Below are 13,507 nucleotides of genomic sequence, written 5' to 3'. Positions count from 1 at the left end.
GGAAAGCATAAGCAAATACCATGGGACAACCACTCCCCAATAATGGGACTTATGTTTGTAATATGCTGTACTGCATGGCTCTTGTAAGGGGCATTGCAAGTTGCTCAGTCCTAATTTTTGGCAGCTTTTGCTGGGAAAGCATAAGCAAATACTATGGGAGACCCACTCCCCAATAATGGGACTTATGTTTGTAATATGCTGTACTGCATGGCTCTTGTAAGGGGCATTGCAAGTTGCTTCGTCGTAATTTTTGGCAGCTTTTGCTGGGAAAGCATAAGCAAATACTATGGGAGACCCACTCCCCAACAATGGGACTTATGTTTGTAATATGCTGTACTGCATGGCTCTTGTAAGGGGCATTGCAAGTTGCTCCGTCCTAATTTTTGGCAGCTTTTGCTGGGAAAGCATAAGCAAATACTATGGGAGACCCACTCCCCAATAATGGGACTTATGTTTGTAATATGCTGTACTGCATGGCTCTTGTAAGGGGCATTGCAAGTTGCTCCGTCCTAATTTTTGGCAGCTTTTGCTTGCAAGGCATAAGCAAATACTATGGGACACCCACTCCCCAATAATGGGACTTATGTTTGTAATATGCTGTACTGCATGTGACGCGCCTCCTGGGCCGTGTGTACACGTGTGTGGGATACCTGGTGCCGGGTCTCTGGGGTCTGTAGTCTCCGTGGCGGTGACCCGGTCCCGTGGCTCAGGCTGGTCACACCAGTGGCAGTCTTTCTTAGGTTTTGAGGTTAATTGTCCGACTGCGCCACCCGTGGATTGAGGTCAGGGAGTACCACCGCTGCGAGGCAGACCGCTGAGGCAGGTGTTGTGTGCGCAGCATAGAATGGGATAACTCCCCTCGGGAGGAGTATAGCCTCAGGGCAGTGAGTGTGGATGATGGGGGTGATGGTGCACGAGCGCAGCAGGAACGACTCAGAGTCTTTGCAGTGCAGTTCAGGGTCTTTACTGATGATTATAACGTAGACCCTCCCGGGAGTACTGGCTAGCATAAGAGGCCTGGTCAGTCTGTGAGCAAGCAGGAGTTCCCCTGGCCAGGTGGAGTTGTAGGCCTCCCCGTCTGTCTGCACTCTTCCTGGCTACCTTGCTGTAAGCGGGTAGAAGTAGCCCACGTCCCTGAGTGTACCGTGTAGTGCTTACCCGTATGGCTGGTGACTTGGGGCCTACTGTTAGCCTCCGCTCCACGAAGGAGGTGCTGGTCCCTTGCTTGTGACTGAGCCTCCGGGCTTCTATGGCATCCCCTGCCGGCTGGTTTCTGCTGCTGGATATATAAGTCCTCACAGCTTCGGACTCCTGTGTCCGGTTCCTATTGTCTTCTGCCAGGGCGAGCTCTGCTCAGCTTCCATCCCCTGGTCTTTAGCTCCTAGCTCCTACAGAGCTCCTTGCTGTTACTTTCCCTTGCTCTCACTCTGACTCTGACTGTTCTCTGACTCACTCAACCCCGCCCCAGATCCAGTTTATAAGGGCAGAATTCTCCCCTCCCAGGACTGGGGCAGGAGGATGTTGCATGTTTAAGGGATCCTGACCAGGAAACCTCCCACTTGCTCTCCGACGTAATATCTCTATTACTGTGGTGACCAGACACCTGGGGTGCCACACATGGCTCTTGTAAGAGTCATTGCAGTTCCTCATAATTTTTGGAAAGCCTTCCATTCACTGCTTAGGCCAACAGTGCACGGGAGACCCAGTTGTTATAAATCGAAAAAAAGGTTTAGTTAACGCCCTCTGACCTCCATGTCATTTCCAAGGGGCATTGGAGTGGCTCGAAATTTTTGGTAGGCATTGCACTCACTGTATGCCCTATAACTGTGTAGCCGAACCGCTCCTTTTGTTACAGAAACATATCCTACAAGACATATCTGGTTGACTGGCCTGATATTGATGTGAATGGTCCCTGTTCCTCCTGCTCTTTCTCCTTTGCCACCACCTCATCCATCATTTATCACCTGAAGCTTTGTTTTAACGGGAGTCATAGAACTGGGATAGTAGCAGGAAAACATCCAGCAATCCTCGGAGGAAGTAGGATATGCGCCAAAACGCGGACCACCTCAGGCCTAGCCGCTACTACATACATGCGCTTGCATTCCAAGAAAACAAAGCAGATGCTAACTTCTATCATCATCATCATGCTCCTCACCTAGGCACTCTCAACTCCCCTGATGGAGAAGCCAGGGCCCACCGGAGGAGTCTGGTTCTCTGGTGGGCTCGTCCAATGCTGCCCTAAAGCAGGCCAGGCTAAGAAAAGTGTGGGGGAAGGTGACAGGAGAAATCAGGGCGGCTGGGGACCGAGTATGGACACCAGGCCGCCACCTGGCGGCTGGGGACCGAGCGTGGACACCCGGCCGCCGGGCGGCTGGGGACAGAGTATGGATACCTCGCTGCCAAAGCGGCCATGAGGTAGTGGCCAGCTTCAGCCTCCTCCAAACTAAAAGGCCCCATTTCAAGTGAAAGCTAGCAGTATGGTATTGCAGCCTGCGGGTGGGTGGGTGGTTGGCTGCATATTTTCGCTTGCATTGCAAGGAATGGGGGAGGTACAATTGAACACTGCCCTGGGACAAGGACTTGCACGGGGATAGTTGCAAGTCTGCATCTTCTGATGCGGCAAGGATCACTTCTGATGGGCACACTTTTAGACAGTGACCTGGGGGTCAGAGATGCTTCCAGGGGTCTTTTCCATGCTGATCCCTTGTCTTCTCAGCACTGTATGCATGTGTCACACAGCACATGGCCAGATAAGGTTGTAAAATGTTAAAATGACATTTCCCGGTGAACGCATTTGTCACGGTTTAAAGCAATACAAAAGTGCAAAAACGCATGAAAAATGCTACTTGTGAACATAGCCCAAGGTGTGGAGGAGTATTTTTGTTTTTGGTTACTTATTTTACCTTATACACAAGTTTTTACCCTGGAAAGGAAATTCCTTAACATATTTCACAGGAAAACCGGTTCAGTTTCGTTTTTGAACGTTTTATTGTGAGCCCGCAAAAGTGGCTTAATACCTCTGACCACGTTGTTGACAGCAGTGACCTGGGGGTCAGAAATGCTTCCAGGGGCGATCCCCATGCTGCCCCCATGTCTTTTGAGCACTGTCACTATTGTTTTGGGCACTCTGAACTCCACAGCTCTTCCAAGGGGCATTGACATGTTGTTTTTAATTACCTCTAACCTCCACGACTCTTGCAACGGGCATTGCATTTCCTCCTAATTTTTGTCAGCTTTTGCTTTTCAATGCATAGGCGAACACTAAGGGAGACCCACTCCCCAATAATGGGTAGAAGGTTTTTAATACGCTGTAATCCACGTCTGTTTCAAGGGGCATTGCAGTGCCTAATAATTTTTGGAAAGCCTTCCATTCCCTGCTTAGGCCAACAGAGTACAGGAGACCCAGTTGCTATAAATGGAAAAAACGGTTTAGTTAAGGCCCTCTGACCTCCATGTCACTTCCAAGGGGCATTGGAGTGCCTCGAAATTTTTGGTAGGCATTGCATTCACTGTATGCCTTATAACTGTGTAGCTGAACCGCTCCTTTTGGTACAGAAACATATCCTACAAGACATGTGTGGTTGGCTGGCCTGATATTGATGTGAATGGTCCCTGTTCCTCCGGCTCTTTCTCCTTTGCCACCACCTCATCCATCATTCATCACCTGAAGCTTTGTTTTAACGGGAGTCATAGAACTGGGATAGTAGCAGGAAAACATCCAGCAATCCTCGAAGGAGGTAGAATATGCGCCAAAACGCTGACCACCTCAGGCCTAACTGCTACTACATACATGCGCTTGCATTCCAAGGAACAGAAAGCTAAGGAGGTGGATGGCCTCATAATCATGAATAATTTACTCGTTGGGTAGGAGGCCGACCACTGCTGCTGTCTACCTTCTGAACTTTGTGTTGAAGCCTGATTGACCCAGGACCCGCAATCCTCTATGTCTGGAGGACGTGTTGCATCCCAGTGTCCAACTGAGTCCCGGCTTCCACAATATTAACCCAGTGTGAAGGCGTCAGTGAGATGGACCATTCCTGGCCACATTTACTTGTCCACGTGTTTGTGGTTAGGCTGTCCTTCCCACTAAATGCACTGGGGAGGGCACAGGTAATGTTTTGGTATGGGCGCTTGTGTATAAGGCGCACCGGGACAAATAGGGGCGGCTGGGGACCGTTTATGGACACCCGGCCACCCCCACACGGCTGGGGACTGTGTGTGGGCACCCGGCCGCGGGGCGGCTGGGGACTGAGTATGGACACCCGGCCGCCCCCTGGCGGCTGGGCACCAAGCGTGGACACCCGGCCGCCGGGCGGCTGGGGACTGAGTATGAATACCAGGCTACCGACGCAGCCATGACGTGGTGGCCAGATTCCACCTCCACATGCCTAAAAGGCCCAATTTCAAGTGCAAGCAAGCTAGCAGTATGGTATTGCAGCCTGCGGGTGGGTGGGTGACAGGCTGCATACTTGCGCTTGTATTGCAAGTTATGGGGGAGGTACAATTGAACACTGCCCTGGGACAAGGACTTGCACGGGGATAGTTGCAAGTCTGCATCTTCTGATGTGGCAAGGATCACTTCTGCTGGGCACACTTTTAGGCAGTGACCTGGGTGTCAGAGATGCTTCCAGGGGTCTTCCCCATGCTGTTCCCATGTCTTTTTAGCACTGTATGCATGTGTCACACAGCACATGGCCAGATAAGGTTGTAAAATGTTAAAATAATATTTCCCGGTGAATGCATTTGTCACGGTTGAAAGCAATACAAACGTGCAAAAACGCATAAAAAATGCTACTTGTGAACATAGCCCAAGGTGTGGAGGAGTATTTTTGTTTTTGGTTATTTATTTTACCTTATACACAAGTCTTTACCCTGGAAAGGATGTTCCTTAACCCCTTTCCGACCTGGTCAGTAATAGTACGCACCAGGTCGGGAAGGCCGATTCAGCGGGGGCTCCGGCGGTGAGCCCGCACTGAAGCGAGCACATGTCAGCTGATTATTGGAATCGCAATCCACCCGCGGCTGTTAACATGTTAAATATCTGACAGTGGCATTTAACTCGCGCTTCTGGGAGTCCTAAGCCCCGCCCATCAGTGACCCCGTCACGTGATCGCGGGTCACCAATGGGTGGGCATGACAACTCAGGGTCTGCAGCAGACGCCTGTGGTTGTCATGTCTCAATTGCTATGAGCGCCACCTAGTGGTCAGCGCTCATAGCAAGTGAGCATTTCTCCTGCATACAAGCGATCTGCTCATTGCTTGTATGCAGTAGAAGCAATCAGACAACTGCTGCTTCTAGTCTCCTCTGGAGACTATAGAAGCAAGCAGAAAGTGTAAAAAAAAAGTTTTTAAAAAAATAAAAAAAATAAAAAATATATAAAAGTTTAAGTCACCCCCCTTTCGCCCCATTCAAAATAAAATATATATATATAAAAAAAAAAAACACATACACATATTTGGTATCGCCGCGTTCAGAATCGCCCGATCTATCAATATAAAAGAAGAATTAATACAATCAGTAAACGGCATAACGAGAAAAAAATTTTAAACGCCAGAATTACGTTTTTTTGGTCGCTACAACTTTGCAATAAAATGCAATAACGGGCGATCAAAACATCGGATCTACCCCAAAATGGTATCAATAAAAACGTCAGCCCGGCATGCAAAAAATAAGCCCTCAACTGGCCCCAGATCCTGAAAAATGGAGAAGCTAAGGGTCTCGGAAAATGGTGTAATTTTTTTTGTTTTTTTTAGCAAGTTTTGGATTTTTTTTCACCACTTAAATAAAAAGAACCTATACATGTTTGGTGTCTATGAACTCGTAACGATCTGGAAAATAATTATGGCAGGTCAGTTTTAGCAATCTGTGAACGTGGTAAAAAAAGGACCCAAAAAACAACTGTGGAATTTCATTTTTTTTGCAGTTTCACTGCACTTGGAATTTTTTTCCCATTTTCCAGCACACGATATGGTAAAACCAGTGATGGTGTTTAAAAGTACAACTCGTCCCGCAAAAAATAAGCCCTCAAATGGCCATATTGAACGAAAATTAAAAATGTTCTGGCTCTGGGAAGAAGGGGAGCAAAAAAGGAAAACACAAAAACAGAAAGACCCATGGTCGTTAAGGGGTTAACATATTTCACAGGAAAGCACTTTCACTTTCATTTTTGAGCGTTTTATTGTGAGCCTGTAAAAGTGGCTTAATACCTCTGACCACGTTGTTGACAGCAGTGACCTGGGGGTCAGAAATGCTTCCAGGGGCGATCCCCATGCTGTCCCCATGTCATTTGAGCACTGTCACTATCGTTTTGGGCACTTTTTAGGCTTTCTACAGACTGCCGGGGGAGCCGCCGCAAAAATGTTCGGGTCTCCCATAGACTAACATTGGGCTCGTTGCTCGGGTCGAGCACCCGAGTATCACAGTGACCATTTTCGATGCTGGTTGGACTAACCTGTTTCAGAGCCCGCAGGGCCCCTTGTAGACGCCAGGCATAGTCCCGAACATTGTCCTCCGGCTGTTGAGAACAGTTGTAGAAACTCATCCGGAGGTCCGCCTCAGTATGATCCTCAAAAACAGTCTATAGCATTTTAAAGATTGCGGACACTGACTCCTGGTCTGCAGCTGACCATGTTTCCACTTCCCGTTCCGCAGCACCAGTCAGTTGTCCTAATACAACAGCGGCCCTTTGCTTGCCTGTCATAGAGAACATGTCCAAGATACCGCATATCTTCCATTTGAATCCAGACAGGGTATCTGGTTTGCTGTTGTACTGGTGGAGCCTCTTTGCTCCAGGAATGTACGGTAGAGTTATGGGGATGACAGGAGTTACAGGCGCTGCTGGTGGAGCAGCCGCCTCGGCCTGCCCGGCGCCGGGCGCGGGTTGAACATCAGGGCCGTTAACCGGTATTCCGGTGTTGTGCTGTTCCTCGGACATCCTGGCGCCCCCCTAGCGAACCGTGGCCTACCTTCTTTTTCTTTTCTTCCGGTAGGCCACAGCTCCGCAGGTGACAGTCGTCTTCAGGACCTTGCGTCGCTTGCGTCCTACGTCAGAGCGTTCAGCGAAGCTCCTTCCAGGACCTGGCGCTTCCTGGTTTGACGTCGAGGCGTGTGGCGTGTCCGGGGCTTCGCGCGCTTTTGCAGGTACGCCCCTCAGTTTCCCGCAGTTACGCCCTTCTTCTCGCTCGGCGGCCCAACAATGGCAGCAATCTTCACCACAGTTGAACATACGCAGTGGCATAACACTCCGTTGTTGCAGCGGGCACGGGATCCTGTTCGTGACACCAGGAAAGATGACTCGCCCAGGGGGATGGGGACGACTCGGTACCCAGGCCTTTGCTTGGCCTTGAGGATGTCACGGTGGTCGGCTCCTGGGCCCGTACCCTGGGGTCAGCTTTTAAAAAGGGATTGTTTGTTAATTTTATGGAAGTTCGTGACGCCACCTTTGGTTTCTGGTGAGAATCACCAGCGCTGCAGCGGTCCACTGAGGCCAGTGATAAGGCAGCTCGATGGTATAGCTCCCCACAGGTGGAGCTAGGCCTCAGGGCAGCGTATGGAGAAGGGGATGCAGGACAGGCGAGACCCAGCCGGGTCAGAGCAAGAACGAGGACGGACACGGTAGTCGCTTCAGTACCTTTTACTGGTGGTAATTCAGGCACATCCCGGAGTACTGTAGGGTGAAGGGTGCATATCAGGCTCCTCCCCAATGAGCGGGTGTAGGGCCTCCTGTTTCTTGCATCTGCGTAGTAAGTTTCTGACCTGCCTAAAGCTAGGCCTAACTTTATCTCTGTCCTGCACCGGCTGACGTTGTGGTAGGGCCTTCTCTTGGAGTGCTTGCTCGCAGTTTACGGGACCTATGTGTCTCCTGGCTCTGTTACGTATCAGCTCTCTGGTGAACCTGGGACCTGTAGTTTTCCAGGGATTCCGGTTATGCCTTACTGGGTCGTAGAGATCCCGGGTAAGCTCGGACCCAGTGTCCAGTATATGTTTCGGGGTGATCTGGGTAAGCTCCTCTGCCCCCACTGCTACTCACTTTCCACTCGCCTTTGGCCACGCTCGGGCCCTCACTAGGCTACTCACACTAGCGGCAGCTTGCCGCTCTTCACCGCTCTTACAGGCTTCGGCACACCTTGGGCTCACTTACTTGAGCTGCTTGAGTCTAGCTTGGCCTACCTCTGCAGACAGACTTTTACAGGAACTGAACTGAGAACTCTGTCCCTCTCTGGCTGTGAGCAGGAACTCTGTTCTGGCTAGACTCCAGACTAGACTGAGCTGGACTCTGTATTCAGGTCTGTACTTGCTGATCTCTCCAGAGTAACTGATTACTGCCTAGCTCTAACTTCCCTATTTATATCCCTAACGGGCTCGCTCTGCTGGTCTGAGGTGGAAGGTGGAGATGTGTGAATGTTTATGGGGGCCTCTTGTGGAGGATTCCATCAATGCACTCTTCTAGGATCTGTGGTACCAAGCGCAGCTGGGCGCCACATGTATGTGTATGCATTTTTGCTATGTTAGTATGTAACTCCTAGAGTTTACATGTTGTGACTGTTGGTTTGCTATACAGTGTATGCTGTACGGATCATGAAAAACTGCAGGATAAACCTCTATATAAAAGTTACAATTTAACAGCACAAAAAAACGAACACTCTGAAAAACTGTTGTACAAAAGCACTTAAAAATGTGAAAAAAATAGTGTGTAAAGGAGGGCATGGGAGGTAGCTCTCACAAATTCACCAGTGTAGTTTTTTTCTATTCATTTTTTTTTATTAAAAACATAGAATAAAGACTAAACTGTCTCCTTTAAATTCCTTACTGTGGCTCATATATCTGCAGAAAAAAATGCACAAAAAATGACATCAATCAAGAAATTTACTAAACCAACCGGACTTGAATTATTGAAAAAAAAGAAAAGATACTTACTGTAAATGCTTCATATAAGAAACATCAAGAAAATAATGTTTGATTAAACACAGAAGTTATTTCCTCATAGTCTTAAAACAAAAATGTGGGGTTTTTACCTCTTATTACATTTTGCTACATTTTATACATTTTATTGCAAGGAGTAGCAGAGGGTAGAACTCATAAAGAGAACCCAAAAGCAGTAAAAAAAAAAATCAAGACATGAAAATGGGAGCCAAGGTGGGGACATACTATGATATAGGGTATGATAGTGTGGCACCCCAAGGGTCTGGTTGCCACAGTAATAGAAATATTCCGTCTGAGAGCAAGTGGGAGGTTTCCTGGTCAGGAGCCCTAAAACATGCAACACCTCCTGCCCAGCCCTGGGAGGGGAGGAATCTGCCCTTATAAACTGGGTCTGGGGCGGGGTTAGTCAGAGAGTCAGAGCCTGGAGACAGTTCCAGACACAGGGAGAGTTACAGCAGGAGCTCTGTAGGAGCAGGAGCCGAGTGCCAGGGACTGGAAGCAGATATATTGCTCGTCCTGGCTGAAGAGACTACTACCGGACAACGGAGTCCGAGGCTGCAAGGATCTTCAAGTCCAGCAGCAGAAACCAGCCGGCAGGGGATTCCAGGTCCTCTGGCCATAGAAGCCCGGAGGCTCAGTCACAAGGAAGGGACCAGCACCGCCATCGAGGAGCGGAGGCTATCAGAAGGCCCCAAGTCACCAGCCATATGGGTGAGCACCACACGGTATACTCAGGGACGTGGGCTACTTCCACTCGCTTACAGCAAGGTAGCCAGGAAGAGTGCAGATAGACGGGGAGGCCTACAACTCCACCTGGCCAGGGGAACTCCTGCTTGCTCAAAGACCGACCAGGCCCCTTATGCTAGCCAGTACTCCCGGGAGGGTCTGCCTTAATATCATCAGTAAAGACCCTGAACTGCACTGCAAAGACTCTGAGTCGTTCCTGCTTTCTCACCGCATACAGCACTACTAGTACTGGGACTCCCGTGCACCATCACTCCCATCATCCACATTCTCTGCCCTGACGCTATACTCCTCCCGTGGGGAGTTATCCCATCCTTTGCTGCGCACACCACACCAGCCTCAGCGGTCTGCCTCGCAGCAGCAGTACACCCTGACCGCAATCCATGGGTGGCGTAGTCGGACAATTAACCTAAAACCCCTAAAAGACTGCCACTGGTTTGACCACCCTGAGCAAGGGGACCGGGTCACCGCCACGGAGACTACAACCCCCAGAGACCCGGCTCCGGGTATCCCCCACATGTCCACACTAGGCCCAGGGGGCGCGTCAATAGTCCCTCCTTTGCTGCGCTATACCATGTGATGGGATAACTGCAAAGCATTATGGAGACACCAGCCTGACTGATGCTGAAATCATATGAGATTTTTCTGACTAATGAAAAACTCTGCAATGTCTAAAATGTTGGCAGCCGTCTTTGGTTATTGACGCAAAGCCAATCGCTAATTGCTTGTGTTCGCTCAGTTAATTCCTAAAAATTCAACATGAATTTTGTTTGCATCGAATCAAAGTGCTCGTCTTTAATATTTGTTTTATTTGAGTAAATTGTTCACTTTTAATGGTCACAAGGGTAACAGTTACTGATTTTTTTCTCATATTCTTTTATTATGACTAACCTATGTGCCACAGTACAAACTCATAGGCCCCAATTCATCAAGACCGAAGATTTTCTCACAGGTCTTGATGATGGGGCATAGCGAAGTCAGATGCTCCTGATTCATGAAGAGGTACACGCATCTTCTTGAATCTGCAGAGTCTGATGAGGGGCATGTTCCTCCGTGTGCCACGCCAGAAATCTTTGTCCAGTCAAGGAGCACCACAGCTCATCATGAATTAGATGAGCTGTGATAACATGCTCCCACCTCACCCCCTTTTTCGACTTAGCTCCTCACATTTTGGCGACGCTGGAAAAAACTGGCGCAGAAATGTCAAAAATCGCAAAAATTGGACACGCCAAAAATGTATGACTTTTCAAAGCTATTACAATTTTAAAAAGATTTGATATTGATATTGACATTGATATATCTAGCAGAGTAATTTACATTGTGTGGTTTCAGAGTCGTTGGTATGGTCATTTGAGGATATAATTTTACCAATCGTAAGATCTCTTTTGGAAACAAATTTACAACCAGATTTTAATATTAATTAGGATTTAAAGGATTTTAATATTATGCACTGAACATATAAATTTAGAATTTAAAATGTATGTTACAGAATTGGTTATTAATAAATCTAACATCATTTCCTGCTACAGCCTTAAAAAATGGAAGTGTATATTCGATGGGATATTGCTATAATTAAGAGTTAGAAATATGTATAGAAGTTCCTATGAATTTTTCTATTACGTTTTAATATATTATAAACAAATTGTTGTGTTTTTAACATATTTTTTGGATGTGATGCTGGGCATTTGTATTGCCTTTGGACATTTACTTCTTGTTACCGACATTAAGCTTTGGTCCTTGCACCGCTGATATCTGAAGCCTGTATTTTGAATCAATGCTGAGGGTGAGCTGAAAAAATTCCCTTTTCTTTTTCTCATACTTACTAGTACAGAATGTTGCTTTTCAGCAGGAACAAATTATTTTTTCACATGCCAAACACAGAATAATCACAAAGTGAAAAAATAAAGCAAAAAAGGAACAAATTGACAAATTTATACTATATAATAGACCTGGGTCCCCTGGCTGTTCCAGTCCGGCCCGCGGACCGAGACAGGCAAAGGGCTGAAACAGTGGCCCACGGACCGCACCGTTCCCGCCCGCTCGCTGTCACTGCTGTCTCCATCCACGCTGAGCAGCTGACTGCATGACTGCATCAATCAGCATGTGAAGCAGCTGATGCCATTTCATTTCATCGCGTCAGCGCACCAGAGATAATCAGGATCGGAGGCACAGCGCCTGGGGAATGGGAGCAAGGTGAATATGTGGGGTTTTTTTTTCAGGTGTATGGGATGCTTTTGGCTGGACATGGGGAGGCTATGGGGGTCTGTTGCTGGACAAGGTGAGACTGTGGGGGTCTGTTGCTGGACATGGGGAGGCTATGGGGGTCTGTTGCTGGACATGGGGAGGCTATGGGGGTCTGTTGCTGGACATGGGGAGGCTATGGGGTCTGTTGCTGGACATGGGGAGGCTATGGAGGTCTGTTGCTGGACATGGGGAGGCTGGGGGGTCTCATGCTGGACATGGGGAGGCTGTGGGGCTCTCATGCTGGACATGGGGAGGCTGTGGGGCTCTCATACTGGACGTGGGGCTCTCATGCTGGACATGGGGAGGCTGTGGGGTTCTCATGCTGGACATGGGGAGGCTGTGGGGGTCTGTTTCTGAACATGGGGAGGCTGTGGGGTTCATGCTGGACATGGGGAGGCTGTGGGGGTCTCATGCACAACATGGGGAGGCTGTGGGGGTCTCATGCTGGACATGGAGAGGCTGTGGGGCACTCATGTTGGACATAGGGAGGCTATGTGGGGCTCTCATGCTGGACAAAGGGAGGCTGTGTGGGGCTCATACGGTATATAGAAGGGACTGTATTCGGGGTCAAATGTTATATAGGGGGATGTCAGCATATTTAATTCTGTTCAATATTAAGTCATACAATTAATATTAATTTAATTATTAATATAATAATTATAATTAAAATGTTGATATTAATATTGAACAGAATTAATTTCAGCCTATTGGTTTGGCCCTCCACAACTGTCATAGTCTCTCCTGTGGCCCCTTGGGAAAATTAATTGCCCACCCCTGCTATATAATATAAAGGTTTGATATAGAGATGAATGGATTGATATGCAGGGGATCGAGTTCAAATGAACTTTTCTGAAATTTTCAGTTTAGCACAAATTTGAACATTTGGAAATACAATTTGCAGTTCACAAAAAAAAACTTGTCCAACACCATTTCTGACACAGCATCAGAGAATGGACTAACATAATTTTGCATTGTTGAACGAGCCTCCCCATGATAAAATATACTTTATATACATAGCGTTTTTTTTTTCTCTGAGATGGGTCAGTGGTGTTTTTTTTAAATATAGTATGATCAAGTGAAGATAATTTTTCAATGTTTTACCCAGAATTATTTCTTTAGGGTTTTATAAGGCTACTTACAAAAAATTACTTGTTCAAGATGACTCTGCATAAAGAAACACTATCAAAAACACTTGAGTAACTAAAAACACTTGAACTTCATGACATTTTTAACATCCATTCTATACCACTGAAAATGCATGTGTGAACAGAGACTTGATATTAATCAGCACCTCTTAAATACAATCCATATATTTTTTGGACTATAAGATATACATTTTAATCAAGAAAAGATTTTGCTAAAAAGTTCTAGCATCCTTTAGTTTGAAATCAGCGGAGTCTGGTAAAGAAATGCACTGCTTCCTTGACTATTTGGTAAAGTGATTATAAAGTGCTATGCTGGGTCTGCAAGCAATCTATGCAAGGTAGCTCCTTCTTAGTGAGGCTCTTGCAGACATCCGTGCAAATTGGTACTATCTCGGACCACAATGCATGGATTGGCCACCGGTCTCCTGACTGGAGTATGGCAGCTTTGTCT

General features: G+C 47.5%; 1 pseudogene; it reads right to left on the bottom strand.

Annotated features, from left to right (window-relative positions):
* LOC141157692 (calcium-activated chloride channel regulator 1-like) overlaps window positions 1-13,507 on the bottom strand; it is a 310,073-nt pseudogene that overhangs the window by 295,231 nt on the left and 1,335 nt on the right.

Source organism: Phyllobates terribilis, unplaced genomic scaffold (genome assembly GCF_046119375.1).
Source record: "Phyllobates terribilis strain yellow unplaced genomic scaffold, ASM4611937v1 Scaffold_8__6_contigs__length_399053987, whole genome shotgun sequence".
Classification (NCBI taxonomy): Eukaryota; Metazoa; Chordata; class Amphibia; order Anura; family Dendrobatidae; genus Phyllobates; species Phyllobates terribilis.
This window is presented reverse-complemented; position numbering and strand designations above follow the sequence as displayed.